At 41.8% G+C, this 21,762-nt stretch overlaps 1 non-coding gene across 1 annotated transcript; it reads left to right on the forward strand.

Moving 5' to 3' along the window:
* The first annotated feature begins 3,694 nt into the window (after nt 1–3,694).
* On the forward strand, nt 3,695–3,767 carry trnaa-agc (transfer RNA alanine (anticodon AGC)). Its single transcript has one exon. It is a non-coding gene; the product is annotated as a tRNA-Ala (tRNA).
* Nucleotides 3,768–21,762: the final 17,995 nt, after the last annotated feature.

The following is a 21,762-nucleotide window of genomic DNA, read 5'->3' on the forward strand; positions in this document are numbered from 1 at the left end:
TTTTCACAAGGGGATCAAATGACCACCAATATTAACATAACTAGTCTATGAACTACACTAGAAGTAATTGACCTTACTTGCTAGAATAGTCCACTATTAAGCAACCTTTAACCAACTGTTCTACCTCAACAACCAAACATCTTGAACAAAAGCATTAAAAAATCCACCTTCTTATATTTTGACACATTGACATGAAAATTCCACAGTCAGGTCTAAAAGTGTGAGCCATTCTGTAAGCTCCTGAGCTTCCCTACTGTTTTGTTACAATTGGGGTGTTAAAACCCAAGCATCTGCTAGAATAGTCCACTATTAAGCAAACTTTAACCAACTGTTCTACCTCAACAACCAAACATTATGAACAAAAGCATTTAAAATTCCACCTTCTCATATTTTGACACACTGACATGAAAATTCCACAGTCAGGTCTAAAAGTGTGAGCCATTCTGTAAGCTCCTGAGCTTCCCTACTGTTTTGTTACAATTGGGGTGTTAAAACCCAAGCATCTGCTAGAATAGTCCACTATTAAGCAACCTTTAACCAACTGTTCTACCTCAACAACCAAACATCAAATTGCTGCAACTGAAGAGGGGGTTGAAGGGCATGCAGTTAGATGAGGTCATTTGTAGGACTCAAATTTGAGTGAACATGTAATCTTAGTCTTACACTTGAGTATGAAAGTTGCATGATCCGCTCTTGAAGAGCACTGTTACCCTTGTCTAATGCACTGCTTGTCTAATGCACAGAATAAAAAATTTTACAACCCACTGAGCCAGTGTGCTAAGGGGAATTAGCCCAAGTGGTAGAGCGCTCGCTTAGCATGCGAGAGGTAGCGGGATCGATGCCCGCATTCTCCAGTGTGACCACACAGCCAGACGCTGGGTGCTGTGTATTGTTTCCAGCAGTGACTGGGTTATAGCCCTCCTCTTAGGGAGCAAAAACATGTTTTCAACTGCAGTTTAGGTCAGGAGCACCATCTTTCTTGCTAACATTGAAAACTGTGGTAATGGCCCGTACGGGGACCTTGGCGTTATTAGCACCACGCTCTAACCAGCTGAGCTAACCGGCCAAGACAATGGACTGTTGGTTTTTCTTAGATCACAAATTACCTAAGGAACATCACCTAGTCCTGCATTTTCACAAGGGGATCAAATGACCACCAATATTAACATAACTAGTCTATGAACTACACTAGAAGTAATTGACCTTACTTGCTAGAGTAGTGCACTATTAAGCAACCTTTAACCAACTGTTCTACCTCAACAACCAAACATCTTGAACAAAAGCATTAAAAAATCCACCTTCTCATATTTTGACACACTGACATGAAAATTCCACAGTCAGGTCTAAAAGTGTGAGCCATTCTGTAAGCTCCTGAGCTTCCCTACTGTTTTGTTACAATTGGGGTGTTAAAAACCAAGCATCTGCTAGAATAGTCCACTATTAAGCAACCTTTAACCAACTGTTCTACCTCAACAACCAAACATTATGAACAAAAGCATTTAAAATTCCACCTTCTCATATTTTGACACACTGACATGAAAATTCCACAGTCAGTTCTAAAAGTGTGAACCATGCTGTAAGCTCCTGAGCCTCCCTCCTGTTTCTTTTACAATTGGAGTGTCAAAACCCAAGCATCTGCTAGAATAGACCACTGTTAAGCAACCTTTAACCAACGGTTCTACCTCAACAACCAAACATCAAATTGCTGCAACTGAAGAGGGGGTTGAAGGGCATGCAGTTAGATGAGGTCATTTGTAGGACTCAAATTTGAGTGAACATGTAATCTTAGTCTTACACTTGAGTATGAAAGTTGCATGATCCGCTCTTGAAGAGCACTGTTAACCTTGTCTAATGCACTGCTTGTCTAATGCACAGAATAAAAAAATTTACAACCCACTGAGCCAGTGTGCTAAGGGGAATTAGATCAAGTGGTAGAGCGCTCGCTTAGCATGCGAGAGGTAGCGGGATCGATGCCCGCATTCTCCAGTGTGACCACACAGCCAGACGCTGGGTGCTGTCTATTGTTTCCAGCAGTGACTGGTTTATAGCCCTCCTCTTAGGGAGCAAAAACATGTTTTCAACTGCAGTTTAGGTCAGGAGCACCATCTTTCTTGCTAACATTGAAAATTGTGGTAATGGCCCGTACAGGGATCGAACCCGCGACCTTGGCGTTATTAGCACCACGCTCTAACCAGCTGAGCTAACCGGCCAAGACAATGGACTGTTGGTTTTTCTCAGATCACAAATTACCTAAGGAACATCACCTAGTCCTGCATTTTCACAAGGGGATCAAATGACCACCAATATTAACATAACTAGTCTATGAACTACACTAGAAGTAATTGACCTTACTTGCTAGAGTAGTCCACTATTAAGCAACCTTTAACCAACTGTTCTACCTCAACAACCAAACATCTTGAAGAAAAGCATTAAAAAATCCACCTTCTCATATTTTGACACACTGACATGAAAATTCCACAGTCAGTTCTAAAAGTGTGAGCCATTCTGTAAGCTCCTGAGCTTCCCTACTGTTTTGTTACAATTGGGGTGTTAAAACCCAAGCATCTGCTAGAATAGTCCACTATTAAGCAACCTTTAACCAACTGTTCTACCTCAACAACCAAACATTATGAACAAAAGCATTTAAAATTCCACCTTCTCATATTTTGACACACTGACATGAAAATTCCACAGTCAGTTCTAAAAGTGTGAACCATGCTGTAAGCTCCTGAGCCTCCCTCCTGTTTCTTTTACAATTGGGGTGTCAAAACCGAAGCATCTGCTAGAATAGACCACTGTTAAGCAACCTTTAACCAACGGTTCTACCTCAACAACCAAACATCGGCCAAGACAATGGACTGTTGGTTTTTCTCAGATCACAAATTACCCAAGGAACATCACCTAGTCCTGCATTTTCACAAGGGGATCAAATGACCACCAATATTAACATAACTAGTCTATGAACTACACTAGAAGTAATTGACCTTACTTGCTAGAGTAGTCCACTATTAAGCAACCTTTAACCAACTGTTCTACCTCAACAACCAAACATCTTGAACAAAAGCATTAAAAAATCCACCTTCTCATATTTTGACACACTGACATGAAAATTCCACAGTCAGGTCTAAAAGTGTGAGCCATTCTGTAAGCTCCTGAGCTTCCCTACTGTTTTGTTACAATTGGGGTGTTAAAACCCAAGCATCTGCTAGAATAGTCCACTATTAAGCAACCTTTAACCAACTGTTCTACCTCAACATCCAAACATTATGAACAAAAGCATTTAAAATTCCACCTTCTCATATTTTGACACACTGACATGAAAATTCCACAGTCAGTTCTAAAAGTGTGAACCATGCTGTAAGCTCCTGAGCCTCCCTCCTGTTTCTTTTACAATTGGGGTGTCAAAACCCAAGCATCTGCTAGAATAGACCACTGTTAAGCAACCTTTAATCAACGGTTCTACCTCAACAACCAAACATCAAATTGCTGCAACTGAAGAGGGGGTTGAAGGGCATGCAGTTAGATGAGGTCATTTGTAGGACTCAAATTTGAGTGAACATGTAATCTTAGTCTTACACTTGAGTATGAAAGTTGCATGATCCGCTCTTGAAGAGCACTGTTAACCTTGTCTAATGCACTGCTTGTCTAATACACAGAATAAAAAAATTTACAACCCACTGAGCCAGTGTGCTAAGGGGAATTAGCTCAAGTGGTAGAGCGCTCGCTTAGCATGCGAGAGGTAGCGGGATCGATGCCCGCATTCTCCAGTGTGACCACACAGCCAGACGCTGGGTGCTGTCTATTGTTTCCAGCAGTGACTGGGTTATAGCCCTCCTCTTAGGGAGCAAAAACATGTTTTCAACTGCAGTTTAGGTCAGGAGCACCATCTTTCTTGCTAACATTGAAAACTGTGGTAATGGCCCGTCGGGGATCGAACCCGCGACCTTGGCGTTATTAGCACCACGCTCTAACCAGCTGAGCTAACCGGCCAAGACAATGGACTGTTGGTTTTTCTCAGATCACAAATTACCTAAGGAACATCACCTAGTCCTGCATTTTCACAAGGGGATCAAATGACCACCAATATTAACATAACTAGTCTATGAACTACACTAGAAGTAATTGACCTTACTTGCTAGAGTAGTCCACTATTAAGCAACCTTTAACCAACTGTTCTACCTCAACAACCAAACATCTTGAACAAAAGCATTAAAAAATCCACCTTCTCATATTTTGACACACTGACATGAAAATTCCACAGTCAGGTCTAAAAGTGTGAGCCATTCTGTAAGCTCCTGAGCTTCCCTACTGTTTTGTTACAATTGGGGTGTTAAAAACCAAGCATCTGCTAGAATAGTCCACTATTAAGCAACCTTTAACCAACTGTTCTACCTCAACAACCAAACATTATGAACAAAAGCATTTAAAATTCCACCTTCTCATATTTTGACACACTGACATGAAAATTCCACAGTCAGTTCTAAAAGTGTGAACCATGCTGTAAGCTCCTGAGCCTCCCTCCTGTTTCTTTTACAATTGGGGTGTCAAAACCCAAGCATCTGCTAGAATAGACCACTGTTAAGCAACCTTTAACCAACGGTTCTACCTCAACAACCAAACATCAAATTGCTGCAACTGAAGAGGGGGTTGAAGGGCATGCAGTTAGATGAGGTCATTTGTAGGACTCAAATTTGAGTGAACATGTAATCTTAGTCTTACACTTGAGTATGAAAGTTGCATGATCCGCTCTTGAAGAGGACTGTTACCCTTGTCTAATGCACTGCTTGTCTAATGCACAGAATAAAAAATTTTACAACCCACTGAGCCAGTGTGCTAAGGGGAATTAGCTCAAGTGGTAGAGCGCTCGCTTAGCATGCGAGAGGTAGCGGGATTGATGCCCGCATTCTCCAGTGTGACCACACAGCCAGACGCTGGGTGCTGTCTATTGTTTCCAGCAGTGACTGGGTTATAGCCCTCCTCTTAGGGAGCAAAAACATGTTTTCAACTGCAGTTTAGGTCAGGAGCACCATCTTTCTTGCTAACATTGGAAACTGTGGTAATGGCCCGTACAGGGATCGAACCCGCGACCTTGGCGTTATTAGCACCACGCTCTAACCAGCTGAGCTAACCGGCCAAGACAATGGACTGTTGGTTTTTCTCAGATCACAAATTACCTAAGGAACATCACCTAGTCCTGCATTTTCACAAGGGGATCAAATGACCACCAATATTAACATAACTAGTCTATGAACTACACTAGAAGTAATTGACCTTACTTGCTAGAGTAGTGCACTATTAAGCAACCTTTAACCAACTGTTCTACCTCAACAACCAAACATCTTGAACAAAAGCATTAAAAAATCCACCTTCTCATATTTTGACACACTGACATGAAAATTCCACAGTCAGGTCTAAAAGTGTGAGCCATTCTGTAAGCTCCTGAGCTTCCCTACTGTTTTGTTACAATTGGGGTGTTAAAACCCAAGCATCTGCTAGAATAGTCCACTATTAAGCAACCTTTAACCAACTGTTCTACCTCAACAACCAAACATTATGAACAAAAGCATTTAAAATTCCACCTTCTCATATTTTGACACACTGACATGAAAATTCCACAGTCAGTTCTAAAAGTGTGAACCATGCTGTAAGCTCCTGAGCCTCCCTCCTGTTTCTTTTACAATTGGGGTGTCAAAACCCAAGCATCTGCTAGAATAGACCACTGTTAAGCAACCTTTAACCAACGGTTCTACCTCAACAACCAAACATCAAATTGCTGCAACTGAAGAGGGGGTTGAAGGGCATGCAGTTAGATGAGGTCATTTGTAGGACTCAAATTTGAGTGAACATGTAATCTTAGTCTTACACTTGAGTATGAAAGTTGCATGATCCGCTCTTGAAGAGCACTGTTAACCTTGTCTAATGCACTGCTTGTCTAATGCACAGAATAAAAAAATTTACAACCCACTGAGCCAGTGTGCTAAGGGGAATTAGATCAAGTGGTAGAGCGCTCGCTTAGCATGCGAGAGGTAGTGGGATCGATGCCCGCATTCTCCAGTGTGACCACACAGCCAGACGCTGGGTGCTGTCTATTGTTTCCAGCAGTGACTGGGTTATAGCCCTCCTCTTAGGGAGCAAAAACATGTTTTCAACTGCAGTTTAGGTCAGGAGCACCATCTTTCTTGCTAACATTGAAAACTGTGGTAATGGCCCTTACAGGGATCGAACCCGCGACCTTGGCGTTATTAGCACCACGCTCTAACCAGCTGAGCTAACCGGCCAAGACAATGGACTGTTGGTTTTTCTCAGATCACAAATTACCTAAGGAACATCACCTAGTCCTGCATTTTCACAAGGGGATCAAATGACCACCAATATTAACATAACTAGTCTATGAACTACACTAGAAGTAATTGACCTTACTTGCTAGAGTAGTCCACTATTAAGCAACCTTTAACCAACTGTTCTACCTCAACAACCAAACATCTTGAACAAAAGCATTAAAAAATCCACCTTCTCTTATTTTGACACACTGACATGAAAATTCCACAGTCAGGTCTAAAAGTGTGAGCCATTCTGTAAGCTCCTGAGCTTCCCTACTGTTTTGTTACAATTGGGGTGTTAAAAACCAAGCATCTGCTAGAATAGTCCACTATTAAGCAACCTTTAACCAACTGTTCTACCTCAACAACCAAACATTATGAACAAAAGCATTTAAAATTCCACCTTCTCATATTTTGACACACTGACATGAAAATTCCACAGTCAGTTCTAAAAGTGTGAACCATGCTGTAAGCTCCTGAGCCTCCCTCCTGTTTCTTTTACAATTGGGGTGTCAAAACCCAAGCATCTGCTAGAATAGACCACTGTTAAGCAACCTTTAACCAACGGTTCTACCTCAACAACCAAACATCAAATTGCTGCAACTGAAGAGGGGGTTGAAGGGCATGCAGTTAGATGAGGTCATTTGTAGGACTCAAATTTGAGTGAACATGTAATCTTAGTCTTACACTTGAGTATGAAAGTTGCATGATCCGCTCTTGAAGAGGACTGTTACCCTTGTCTAATGCACTGCTTGTCTAATGCACAGAATAAAAAATTTTACAACCCACTGAGCCAGTGTGCTAAGGGGAATTAGCTCAAGTGGTAGAGCGCTCGCTTAGCATGCGAGAGGTAGCGGGATTGATGCCCGCATTCTCCAGTGTGACCACACAGCCAGACGCTGGGTGCTGTCTATTGTTTCCAGCAGTGACTGGGTTATAGCCCTCCTCTTAGGGAGCAAAAACATGTTTTCAACTGCAGTTTAGGTCAGGAGCACCATCTTTCTTGCTAACATTGGAAACTGTGGTAATGGCCCGTACAGGGATCGAACCCGCGACCTTGGCGTTATTAGCACCACGCTCTAACCAGCTGAGCTAACCGGCCAAGACAATGGACTGTTGGTTTTTCTCAGATCACAAATTACCTAAGGAACATCACCTAGTCCTGCATTTTCACAAGGGGATCAAATGACCACCAATATTAACATAACTAGTCTATGAACTACACTAGAAGTAATTGACCTTACTTGCTAGAGTAGTGCACTATTAAGCAACCTTTAACCAACTGTTCTACCTCAACAACCAAACATCTTGAACAAAAGCATTAAAAAATCCACCTTCTCATATTTTGACACACTGACATGAAAATTCCACAGTCAGGTCTAAAAGTGTGAGCCATTCTGTAAGCTCCTGAGCTTCCCTACTGTTTTGTTACAATTGGGGTGTTAAAACCCAAGCATCTGCTAGAATAGTCCACTATTAAGCAACCTTTAACCAACTGTTCTACCTCAACAACCAAACATTATGAACAAAAGCATTTAAAATTCCACCTTCTCATATTTTGACACACTGACATGAAAATTCCACAGTCAGTTCTAAAAGTGTGAACCATGCTGTAAGCTCCTGAGCCTCCCTCCTGTTTCTTTTACAATTGGGGTGTCAAAACCCAAGCATCTGCTAGAATAGACCACTGTTAAGCAACCTTTAACCAACGGTTCTACCTCAACAACCAAACATCGGCCAAGACAATGGACTGTTGGTTTTTCTCAGATCACAAATTACCTAAGGAACATCACCTAGTCCTGCATTTTCACAAGGGGATCAAATGACCACCAATATTAACATAACTAGTCTATGAACTACACTAGAAGTAATTGACCTTACTTGCTAGAGTAGTCCACTATTAAGCAACCTTTAACCAACTGTTCTACCTCAACAACCAAACATCTTGAACAAAAGCATTAAAAAATCCACCTTCTCATATTTTGACACACTGACATGAAAATTCCACAGTCAGTTCTAAAAGTGTGAGCCATTCTGTAAGCTCCTGAGCTTCCCTACTGTTTTGTTACAATTGGGGTGTTAAAACCCAAGCATCTGCTAGAATAGTCCACTATTAAGCAACCTTTAACCAACTGTTCTACCTCAACAACCAAACATTATGAACAAAAGCATTTAAAATTCCACCTTCTCATATTTTGACACACTGACATGAAAATTCCACAGTCAGTTCTAAAAGTGTGAACCATGCTGTAAGCTCCTGAGCCTCCCTCCTGTTTCTTTTACAATTGGGGTGTCAAAACCCAAGCATCTGCTAGAATAGACCACTGTTAAGCAACCTTTAACCAACGGTTCTACCTCAACAACCAAACATCAAATTGCTGCAACTGAAGAGGGGGTTGAAGGGCATGCAGTTAGATGAGGTCATTTGTAGGACTCAAATTCGAGTGAACATGTAATCTTAGTCTTACACTTGAGTATGAAAGTTGCATGATCCGCTCTTGAAGAGCACTGTTAACCTTGTCTAATGCACTGCTTGTCTAATGCACAGAATAAAAAAATTTACAACCCACTGAGCCAGTGTGCTAAGGGGAATTAGCTCAAGTGTTAGAGCGCTCGCTTAGCATGCGAGAGGTAGCGGGATCGATGCCCGCATTCTCCAGTGTGACCACACAGCCAGACGCTGGGTGCTGTCTATTGTTTCCAGCAGTGACTGGGTTATAGCCCTCCTCTTAGGGAGCAAAAACATGTTTTCAACTGCAGTTTAGGTCAGGAGCACCATCTTTCTTGCTAACATTGAAAACTGAGGTAATGGCCCGTCGGGGATCGAACCCGCGACCTTGGCGTTATTAGCACCACGCTCTAACCAGCTGAGCTAACCGGCCAAGACAATGGACTGTTGGTTTTTCTCAGATCACAAATTACCTAAGGAACATCACCTAGTCCTGCATTTTCACAAGGGGATCAAATGACCACCAATATTAACATAACTAGTCTATGAACTACACTAGAAGTAATTGACCTTACTTGCTAGAGTAGTCCACTATTAAGCAACCTTTAACCAACTGTTCTACCTCAACAACCAAACATCTTGAACAAAAGCATTAAAAAATCCACCTTCTCATATTTTGACACACTGACATGAAAATTCCACAGTCAGTTCTAAAAGTGTGAGCCATTCTGTAAGCTCCTGAGCTTCCCTACTGTTTTGTTACAATTGGGGTGTTAAAACCCAAGCATCTGCTAGAATAGTCCACTATTAAGCAACCTTTAACCAACTGTTCTACCTCAACAACCAAACATCATGAACAAAAGCATTTAAAATTCCACCTTCTCATATTTTGACACACTGACATGAAAATTCCACAGTCAGTTCTAAAAGTGTGAACCATGCTGTAAGCTCCTGAGCCTCCCTCCTGTTTCTTTTACAATTGGGGTGTCAAAACCCAAGCATCTGCTAGAATAGACCACTGTTAAGCAACCTTTAACCAACGGTTCTACCTCAACAACCAAACATCAAATTGCTGCAACTGAAGAGGGGGTTGAAGGGCATGCAGTTAGATGAGGTCATTTGTAGGACTCAAATTTGAGTGAACATGTAATCTTAGTCTTACACTTGAGTATGAAAGTTGCATGATCCGCTCTTGAAGAGCACTGTTACCCTTGTCTAATGCACTGCTTGTCTAATGCACAGAATAAAAAAATTTACAACCCACTGAGCCAGTGTGCTAAGGGGAATTAGATCAAGTGGTAGAGCGCTCGCTTAGCATGCGAGAGGTAGCGGGATCGATGCCCGCATTCTCCAGTGTGACCACACAGCCAAACGCTGGGTGCTGTCTATTGTATCCAGCAGTGACTGGGTTATAGCCCTCCTCTTAGGGAGCAAAAACATGTTTTCAACTGCAGTTTAGGTCAGGAGCACCATCTTTCTTGCTAACATTGAAAACTGTGGTAATGGCCCGTACGGGGACCTTGGCGTTATTAGCACCACGCTCTAACCAGCTGAGCTAACCGGCCAAGACAATGGACTGTTGGTTTTTCTTAGATCACAAATTACCTAAGGAACATCACCTAGTCCTGCATTTTCACAAGGGGATCAAATGACCACCAATATTAACATAACTAGTCTATGAACTACACTAGAAGTAATTGACCTTACTTGCTAGAGTAGTGCACTATTAAGCAACCTTTAACCAACTGTTCTACCTCAACAACCAAACATCTTGAACAAAAGCATTAAAAAATCCACCTTCTCATATTTTGACACACTGACATGAAAATTCCACAGTCAGGTCTAAAAGTGTGAGCCATTCTGTAAGCTCCTGAGCTTCCCTACTGTTTTGTTACAATTGGGGTGTTAAAAACCAAGCATCTGCTAGAATAGTCCACTATTAAGCAACCTTTAACCAACTGTTCTACCTCAACAACCAAACATTATGAACAAAAGCATTTAAAATTCCACCTTCTCATATTTTGACACGCTGACATGAAAATTCCACAGTCAGTTCTAAAAGTGTGAACCATGCTGTAAGCTCCTGAGCCTCCCTCCTGTTTCTTTTACAATTGGGGTGTCAAAACCCAAGCATCTGCTAGAATAGACCACTGTTAAGCAACCTTTAACCAACGGTTCTACCTCAACAACCAAACATCAAATTGCTGCAACTGAAGAGGGGGTTGAAGGGCATGCAGTTAGATGAGGTCATTTGTAGGACTCAAATTTGAGTGAACATGTAATCTTAGTCTTACACTTGAGTATGAAAGTTGCATGATCCGCTCTTGAAGAGCACTGTTAACCTTGTCTAATGCACTGCTTGTCTAATGCACAGAATAAAAAAATTTACAACCCACTGAGCCAGTGTGCTAAGGGGAATTAGATCAAGTGGTAGAGCGCTCGCTTAGCATGCGAGAGGTAGCGGGATCGATGCCCGCATTCTCCAGTGTGACCACACAGCCAGACGCTGGGTGCTGTTTATTGTTTCCAGCAGTGACTGGGTTATAGCCCTCCTCTTAGGGAGCAAAAACATGTTTTCAACTGCAGTTTAGGTCAGGAGCACCATCTTTCTTGCTAACATTGAAAACTGTAGTAATGGCCCGTACAGGGATCGAACCCGCGACCTTGGCGTTATTAGCACCACGCTCTAACCAGCTGAGCTAACCGGCCAAGAGAATGGACTGTTGGTTTTTCTCAGATCACAAATTACCTAAGGAACATCACCTAGTCCTGCATTTTCACAAGGGGATCAAATGACCACCAATATTAACATAACTAGTCTATGAACTACACTAGAAGTAATTGACCTTACTTGCTAGAGTAGTCCACTATTAAGCAACCTTTAACCAACTGTTCTACCTCAACAACCAAACATCTTGAACAAAAGCATTAAAAAATCCACCTTCTCATATTTTGACACACTGACATGAAAATTCCACAGTCAGTTCTAAAAGTGTGAGCCATTCTGTAAGCTCCTGAGCTTCCCTACTGTTTTGTTACAATTGGGGTGTTAAAAACCAAGCATCTGCTAGAATAGTCCACTATTAAGCAACCTTTAACCAACTGTTCTACCTCAACAACCAAACATTATGAACAAAAGCATTTAAAATTCCACCTTCTCATATTTTGACACACTGACATGAAAATTCCACAGTCAGTTCTAAAAGTGTGAACCATGCTGTAAGCTCCTGAGCCTCCCTCCTGTTTCTTTTACAATTGGGGTGTCAAAACCCAAGCATCTGCTAGAATAGACCACTGTTAAGCAACCTTTAACCAACGGTTCTACCTCAACAACCAAACATCAAATTGCTGCAACTGAAGAGGGGGTTGAAGGGCATGCAGTTAGATGAGGTCATTTGTAGGACTCAAATTCGAGTGAACATGTAATCTTAGTCTTACACTTGAGTATGAAAGTTGCATGATCCGCTCTTGAAGAGCACTGTTAACCTTGTCTAATGCACTGCTTGTCTAATGCACAGAATAAAAAAATTTACAACCCACTGAGCCAGTGTGCTAAGGGGAATTAGATCAAGTGGTAGAGCGCTCGCTTAGCATGCGAGAGGTAGCGGGATCGATGCCCGCATTCTCCAGTGTGACCACACAGCCAGACGCTGGGTGCTGTCTATTGTTTCCAGCAGTGACTGGGTTATAGCCCTCCTCTTAGGGAGCAAAAACATGTTTTCAACTGCAGTTTAGGTCAGGAGCACCATCTTTCTTGCTAACATTGAAAACTGTGGTAATGGCCCGTACAGGGATCGAACCCGCGACCTTGGCGTTATTAGCACCACGCTCTAACCAGCTGAGCTAACCGGCCAAGACAATGGACTGTTGGTTTTTCTCAGATCACAAATTACCTAAGGAACATCACCTAGTCCTGCATTTTCACAAGGGGATCAAATGACCACCAATATTAACATAACTAGTCTATGAACTACACTAGAAGTAATTGACCTTACTTGCTAGAGTAGTCCACTATTAAGCAACCTTTAACCAACTGTTCTACCTCAACAACCAAACATCTTGAACAAAAGCATTAAAAAATCCACCTTCTCATATTTTGACACACTGACATGAAAATTCCACAGTCAGTTCTAAAAGTGTGAGCCATTCTGTAAGCTCCTGAGCTTCCCTACTGTTTTGTTACAATTGGGGTGTTAAAACCCAAGCATCTGCTAGAATAGTCCACTATTAAGCAACCTTTAACCAACTGTTCTACCTCAACAACCAAACATCATGAACAAAAGCATTTAAAATTCCACCTTCTCATATTTTGACACACTGACATGAAAATTCCACAGTCAGTTCTAAAAGTGTGAACCATGCTGTAAACTCCTGAGCCTCCCTCCTGTTTCTTTTACAATTGGGGTGTCAAAACCCAAGCATTTGCTAGAATAGACCACTGTTAAGCAACCTTTAACCAACGGTTCTACCTCAACAACCAAACATCAAATTGCTGCAACTGAAGAGGGGGTTGAAGGGCATGCAGTTAGATGAGGTCATTTGTAGGACTCAAATTTGAGTGAACATGTAATCTTAGTCTTACACTTGAGTATGAAAGTTGCATGATCCGCGCTTGAAGAGCACTGTTACCCTTGTCTAATGCACTGCTTGTCTAATGCACAGAATAAAAAATTTTACAACCCACTGAGCCAGTGTGCTAAGGGGAATTAGCCCAAGTGGTAGAGCGCTCGCTTAGCATGCGAGAGGTAGCGGGATCGATGCCCGCATTCTCCAGTGTGACCACACAGCCAGACGCTGGGTGCTGTCTATTGTTTCCAGCAGTGACAGGGTTATAGCCCTCCTCTTAGGGAGCAAAAACATGTTTTCAACTGCAGTTTAGGTCAGGAGCACCATCTTTCTTGCTAACATTGAAAACTGTGGTAATGGCCCGTACGGGGACCTTGGCGTTATTAGCACCACGCTCTAACCAGCTGAGCTAACCGGCCAAGACAATGGACTGTTGGTTTTTCTCAGATCACAAATTACCTAAGGAACATCACCTAGTCCTGCATTTTCACAAGGGGATCAAATGACCACCAATATTAACATAACTAGTCTATGAACTACACTAGAAGTAATTGACCTTACTTGCTAGAGTAGTCCACTATTAAGCAACCTTTAACCAACTGTTCTACCTCAACAACCAAACATCTTGAACAAAAGCATTAAAAAATCCACCTTCTCATATTTTGACACACTGACATGAAAATTCCACAGTCAGTTCTAAAAGTGTGAGCCATTCTGTAAGCTCCTAAGCTTCCCTACTGTTTTGTTACAATTGGGGTGTTAAAACCCAAGCATCTGCTAGAATAGTCCACTATTAAGCAACCTTTAACCAACTGTTCTACCTCAACAACCAAACATTATGAACAAAAGCATTTAAAATTCCACCTTCTCATATTTTGACATACTGACATGAAAATTCCACAGTCAGTTCTAAAAGTGTGAACCATGCTGTAAGCTCCTGAGCCTCCCTCCTGTTTCTTTTACAATTGGGGTGTCAAAACCCAAGCATCTGCTAGAATAGACCACTGTTAAGCAACCTTTAACCAACGGTTCTACCTCAACAACCAAACATCGGCCAAGACAATGGACTGTTGGTTTTTCTCAGATCACAAATTACCTAAGGAACATCACCTAGTCCTGCATTTTCACAAGGGGATCAAATGACCACCAATATTAACATAACTAGTCTATGAACTACACTAGAAGTAATTGACCTTACTTGCTAGAGTAGTCCACTATTAAGCAACCTTTAACCAACTGTTCTACCTCAACAACCAAACATCTTGAACAAAAGCATTAAAAAATCCACCTTCTCATATTTTGACACACTGACATGAAAATTCCACAGTCAGTTCTAAAAGTGTGAGCCATTCTGTAAGCTCCTGAGCTTCCCTACTGTTTTGTTACAATTGGGGTGTTAAAACCCAAGCATCTGCTAGAATAGTCCACTATTAAGCAACCTTTAACCAACTGTTCTACCTCAACAACCAAACATCATGAACAAAAGCATTTAAAATTCCACCTTCTCATATTTTGACACACTGACATGAAAATTCCACAGTCAGTTCTAAAAGTGTGAACCATGCTGTAAGCTCCTGAGCCTCCCTCCTGTTTCTTTTACAATTGGGGTGTCAAAACCCAAGCATCTGCTAGAATAGACCACTGTTAAGCAACCTTTAACCAACGGTTCTACCTCAACAACCAAACATCAAATTGCTGCAACTGAAGAGGGGGTTGAAGGGCATGCAGTTAGATGAGGTCATTTGTAGGACTCAAATTCGAGTGAACATGTAATCTTAGTCTTACACTTGAGTATGAAAGTTGCATGATCCGCTCTTGAAGAGCACTGTTAACCTTGTCTAATGCACTGCTTGTCTAATGCACAGAATAAAAAAATTTACAACCCACTGAGCCAGTGTGCTAAGGGGAATTAGCTCAAGTGTTAGAGCGCTCGCTTAGCATGCGAGAGGTAGCGGGATCGATGCCCGCATTCTCCAGTGTGACCACACAGCCAGACGCTGGGTGCTGTCTATTGTTTCCAGCAGTGACTGGGTTATAGCCCTCCTCTTAGGGAGCAAAAACATGTTTTCAACTGCAGTTTAGGTCAGGAGCACCATCTTTCTTGCTAACATTGAAAACTGAGGTAATGGCCCGTCGGGGATCGAACCCGCGACCTTGGCGTTATTAGCACCACGCTCTAACCAGCTGAGCTAACCGGCCAAGACAATGGACTGTTGGTTTTTCTCAGATCACAAATTACCTAAGGAACATCACCTAGTCCTGCATTTTCACAAGGGGATCAAATGACCACCAATATTAACATAACTAGTCTATGAACTACACTAGAAGTAATTGACCTTACTTGCTAGAGTAGTCCACTATTAAGCAACCTTTAACCAACTGTTCTACCTCAACAACCAAACATCTTGAACAAAAGCATTAAAAAATCCACCTTCTCATATTTTGACACACTGACATGAAAATTCCACAGTCAGTTCTAAAAGTGTGAGCCATTCTGTAAGCTCCTGAGCTTCCCTACTGTTTTGTTACAATTGGGGTGTTAAAACCCAAGCATCTGCTAGAATAGTCCACTATTAAGCAACCTTTAACCAACTGTTCTACCTCAACAACCAAACATCATGAACAAAAGCATTTAAAATTCCACCTTCTCATATTTTGACACACTGACATGAAAATTCCACAGTCAGTTCTAAAAGTGTGAACCATGCTGTAAGCTCCTGAGCCTCCCTCCTGTTTCTTTTACAATTGGGGTGTCAAAACCCAAGCATCTGCTAGAATAGACCACTGTTAAGCAACCTTTAACCAACGGTTCTACCTCAACAACCAAACATCAAATTGCTGCAACTGAAGAGGGGGTTGAAGGGCATGCAGTTAGATGAGGTCATTTGTAGGACTCAAATTTGAGTGAACATGTAATCTTAGTCTTACACTTGAGTATGAAAGTTGCATGATCCGCTCTTGAAGAGCACTGTTACCCTTGTCTAATGCACTGCTTGTCTAATGCACAGAATAAAAAAATTTACAACCCACTGAGCTAAGGGGAATTAGATCAAGTGGTAGAGCGCTCGCTAGCATGCGAGAGGTAGCGGGATCGATGCCCGCATTCTCCAGTGTGACCACACAGCCAAACGCTGGGTGCTGTCTATTGTATCCAGCAGTGACTGGGTTATAGCCCTCCTCTTAGGGAGCAAAAACATGTTTTCAACTGCAGTTTGGGTCAGGAGCACCATCTTTCTTGCTAACATTGAAAACTGTGGTAATGGCCCGTACGGGGACCTTGGCGTTATTAGCACCACGCTCTAACCAGCTGAGCTAACCGGCCAAGACAATGGACTGTTGGTTTTTCTTAGATCACAAATTACCTAAGGAACATCACCTAGTCCTGCATTTTCACAAGGGGATCAAATGACCACCAATATTAACATAACTAGTCTATGAACTACACTAGAAGTAATTGACCTTACTTGCTAGAGTAGTGCACTATTAAGCAACCTTTAACCAACTGTTCTACCTCAACAACCAAACATCTTGAACAAAAGCATTAAAAAATCCACCTTCTCATATTTTGACACACTGACATGAAAATTCCACAGTCAGGTCTAAAAGTGTGAGCCATTCTGTAAGCTCCTGAGCTTCCCTACTGTTTTGTTACAATTGGGGTGTTAAAAACCAAGCATCTGCTAGAATAGTCCACTATTAAGCAACCTTTAACCAACTGTTCTACCTCAACAACCAAACATTATGAACAAAAGCATTTAAAATTCCACCTTCTCATATTTTGACACGCTGACATGAAAATTCCACAGTCAGTTCTAAAAGTGTGAACCATGCTGTAAGCTCCTGAGCCTCCCTCCTGTTTCTTTTACAATTGGGGTGTCAAAACCCAAGCATCTGCTAGAATAGACCACTGTTAAGCAACCTTTAACCAACGGTTCTACCTCAACAACCAAACATCAAATTGCTGCAACTGAAGAGGGGGTTGAAGGGCATGCAGTTAGATGAGGTCATTTGTAGGACTCAAATTTGAGTGAACATGTAATCTTAGTCTTACACTTGAGTATGAAAGTTGCATGATCCGCTCTTGAAGAGCACTGTTAACCTTGTCTAATGCACTGCTTGTCTAATGCACAGAATAAAAAAATTTACAACCCACTGAGCCAGTGTGCTAAGGGGAATTAGATCAAGTGGTAGAGCGCTCGCTTAGCATGCGAGAGGTAGCGGGATCGATGCCCGCATTCTCCAGTGTGACCACACAGCCAGACGCTGGGTGCTGTTTATTGTTTCCAGCAGTGACTGGGTTATAGCCCTCCTCTTAGGGAGCAAAAACATGTTTTCAACTGCAGTTTAGGTCAGGAGCACCATCTTTCTTGCTAACATTGAAAACTGTAGTAATGGCCCGTACAGGGATCGAACCCGCGACCTTGGCGTTATTAGCACCACGCTCTAACCAGCTGAGCTAACCGGCCAAGAGAATGGACTGTTGGTTTTTCTCAGATCACAAATTACCTAAGGAACATCACCTAGTCCTGCATTTTCACAAGGGGATCAAATGACCACCAATATTAACATAACTAGTCTATGAACTACACTAGAAGTAATTGACCTTACTTGCTAGAGTAGTCCACTATTAAGCAACCTTTAACCAACTGTTCTACCTCAACAACCAAACATCTTGAACAAAAGCATTAAAAAATCCACCTTCTCATATTTTGACACACTGACATGAAAATTCCACAGTCAGTTCTAAAAGTGTGAGCCATTCTGTAAGCTCCTGAGCTTCCCTACTGTTTTGTTACAATTGGGGTGTTAAAAACCAAGCATCTGCTAGAATAGTCCACTATTAAGCAACCTTTAACCAACTGTTCTACCTCAACAACCAAACATTATGAACAAAAGCATTTAAAATTCCACCTTCTCATATTTTGACACACTGACATGAAAATTCCACAGTCAGTTCTAAAAGTGTGAACCATGCTGTAAGCTCCTGAGCCTCCCTCCTGTTTCTTTTACAATTGGGGTGTCAAAACCCAAGCATCTGCTAGAATAGACCACTGTTAAGCAACCTTTAACCAACGGTTCTACCTCAACAACCAAACATCAAATTGCTGCAACTGAAGAGGGGGTTGAAGGGCATGCAGTTAGATGAGGTCATTTGTAGGACTCAAATTCGAGTGAACATGTAATCTTAGTCTTACACTTGAGTATGAAAGTTGCATGATCCGCTCTTGAAGAGCACTGTTAACCTTGTCTAATGCACTGCTTGTCTAATGCACAGAATAAAAAAATTTACAACCCACTGAGCCAGTGTGCTAAGGGGAATTAGATCAAGTGGTAGAGCGCTCGCTTAGCATGCGAGAGGTAGCGGGATCGATGCCCGCATTCTCCAGTGTGACCACACAGCCAGACGCTGGGTGCTGTCTATTGTTTCCAGCAGTGACTGGGTTATAGCCCTCCTCTTAGGGAGCAAAAACATGTTTTCAACTGCAGTTTAGGTCAGGAGCACCATCTTTCTTGCTAACATTGAAAACTGTAGTAATGGCCCGTACAGGGATCGAACCCGCGACCTTGGCGTTATTAGCACCACGCTCTAACCAGCTGAGCTAACCGGCCAAGACAATGGACTGTTGGTTTTTCTCAGATCACAAATTACCTAAGGAACATCACCTAGTCCTGCATTTTCACAAGGGGATCAAATGACCACCAATATTAACATAACTAGTCTATGAACTACACTAGAAGTAATTGACCTTACTTGCTAGAGTAGTCCACTATTAAGCAACCTTTAACCAACTGTTCTACCTCAACAACCAAACATCTTGAACAAAAGCATTAAAAAATCCACCTTCTCATATTTTGACACACTGACATGAAAATTCCACAGTCAGTTCTAAAAGTGTGAGCCATTCTGTAAGCTCCTGAGCTTCCCTACTGTTTTGTTACAATTGGGGTGTTAAAACCCAAGCATCTGCTAGAATAGTCCACTATTAAGCAACCTTTAACCAACTGTTCTACCTCAACAACCAAACATCATGAACAAAAGCATTTAAAATTCCACCTTCTCATATTTTGACACACTGACATGAAAATTCCACAGTCAGTTCTAAAAGTGTGAACCATGCTGTAAACTCCTGAGCCTCCCTCCTGTTTCTTTTACAATTGGGGTGTCAAAACCCAAGCATTTGCTAGAATAGACCACTGTTAAGCAACCTTTAACCAACGGTTCTACCTCAACAACCAAACATCAAATTGCTGCAACTGAAGAGGGGGTTGAAGGGCATGCAGTTAGATGAGGTCATTTGTAGGACTCAAATTTGAGTGAACATGTAATCTTAGTCTTACACTTGAGTATGAAAGTTGCATGATCCGCGCTTGAAGAGCACTGTTACCCTTGTCTAATGCACTGCTTGTCTAATGCACAGAATAAAAAATTTTACAACCCACTGAGCCAGTGTGCTAAGGGGAATTAGCCCAAGTGGTAGAGCGCTCGCTTAGCATGCGAGAGGTAGCGGGATCGATGCCCGCATTCTCCAGTGTGACCACACAGCCAGACGCTGGGTGCTGTCTATTGTTTCCAGCAGTGACAGGGTTATAGCCCTCCTCTTAGGGAGCAAAAACATGTTTTCAACTGCAGTTTAGGTCAGGAGCACCATCTTTCTTGCTAACATTGAAAACTGTGGTAATGGCCCGTACGGGGACCTTGGCGTTATTAGCACCACGCTCTAACCAGCTGAGCTAACCGGCCAAGACAATGGACTGTTGGTTTTTCTTAGATCACAAATTACCTACGGAACATCACCTAGTCCTGCATTTTCACAAGGGGATCTAATGACCACCAATATTAACATAACTAGTCTATGAACTACACTAGAAGTAATTGACCTTACTTGCTAGAGTAGTGCACTATTAAGCAACCTTTAACCAACTGTTCTACCTCCACAACCAAACATCTTGAACAAAAGCATTAAAAAATCCACCTTCTCATATTTTGACACACTGACATGAAAATTCCACAGTCAGGTCTAAAAGTGTGAGCCATTCTGTAAGCTCCTGAGCTTCCCTACTGTTTTGTTACAATTGGGGTGTTAAAACCCAAGCATCTGCTAGAATAGTCCACTATTAAGCAACCTTTAACCAACTGTTTTACCTCAACAACCAAACATCTTGAACAAAAGCATTAAAAAATCCACCTTCTCATATTTTGACACACTGACATGAAAATTCCACAGTCAGTTCTAAAAGTGTGAGCCATTCTGTAAGCTCCTGAGCTTCCCTACTGTTTTGTTACAATTGGGGTGTTAAAACCCAAGCATCTGCTAGAATAGTCCACTATTAAGCAACCTTTAACCAACTGTTCTACCTCAACAACCAAACATCATGAACAAAAGCATTTAAAATTCCACCTTCTCATATTTTGACACACTGACATGAAAATTCCACAGTCAGTTCTAAAAGTGTGAGCCATTCTGTAAGCTCCTGAGCTTCCCTACTCTTTTGTTACAATTGGGGTGTCAAAACCCAAGCATCTGCTAGAATAGTCCACTATTAAGCAACCTTTAACCAACTGTTCTACCTCAACAACCAAACATTATGAACAAAAGCATTTAAAATTCCACCTTCTCATATTTTGACACACTGACATGAAAATTCCACAGTCAGTTCTAAAAGTGTGAACCATGCTGTAAGCTCCTGAGCCTCCCTCCTGTTTCTTTTACAATTGGGGTGTCAAAACCGAAGCATCTGCTAGAATAGACCACTGTTAAGCAACCTTTAACCAACGGTTCTACCTCAACAACCAAACATCGGCCAAGACAATGGACTGTTGGTTTTTCTCAGATCACAAATTACCTAAGGAACATCACCTAGTCCTGCATTTTCACAAGGGGATCAAATGACCACCAATATTAACATAACTAGTCTATGAACTACACTAGAAGTAATTGACCTTACTTGCTAGAGTAGTGCACTATTAAGCAACCTTTAACCAACTGTTCTACCTCAACAACCAAACATCTTGAACAAAAGCATTTAAAATTCCACCTTCTCATATTTTGACACACTGACATGAAAATTCCACAGTCAGGTCTAAAAGTGTGAACCATGCTGTAAGCTCCTGAGCCTCCCTCCTGTTTCTTTTACAATTGGGGTGTCAAAACCCAAGCATCTGCTAGAATAGACCACTGTTAAGCAACCTTTAACCAACGGTTCTACCTCAACAACCAAACATCAAATTGCTGCAACTGAAGAGGGGGTTGAAGGGCATGCAGTTAGATGAGGTCATTTGTAGGACTCAAATTTGAGTGAACATGTAATCTTAGTCTTACACTTGAGTATGAAAGTTGCATGATCCGCTCTTGAAGAGCACTGTTAACCTTGTCTAATGCACTGCTTGTCTAATGCACAGAATAAAAAAATTTACAACCCACTGAG

This window comes from Clarias gariepinus, unplaced genomic scaffold (genome assembly GCF_024256425.1).
Source record: "Clarias gariepinus isolate MV-2021 ecotype Netherlands unplaced genomic scaffold, CGAR_prim_01v2 scaffold_29, whole genome shotgun sequence".
Taxonomy (NCBI): domain Eukaryota; kingdom Metazoa; phylum Chordata; class Actinopteri; order Siluriformes; family Clariidae; genus Clarias; species Clarias gariepinus.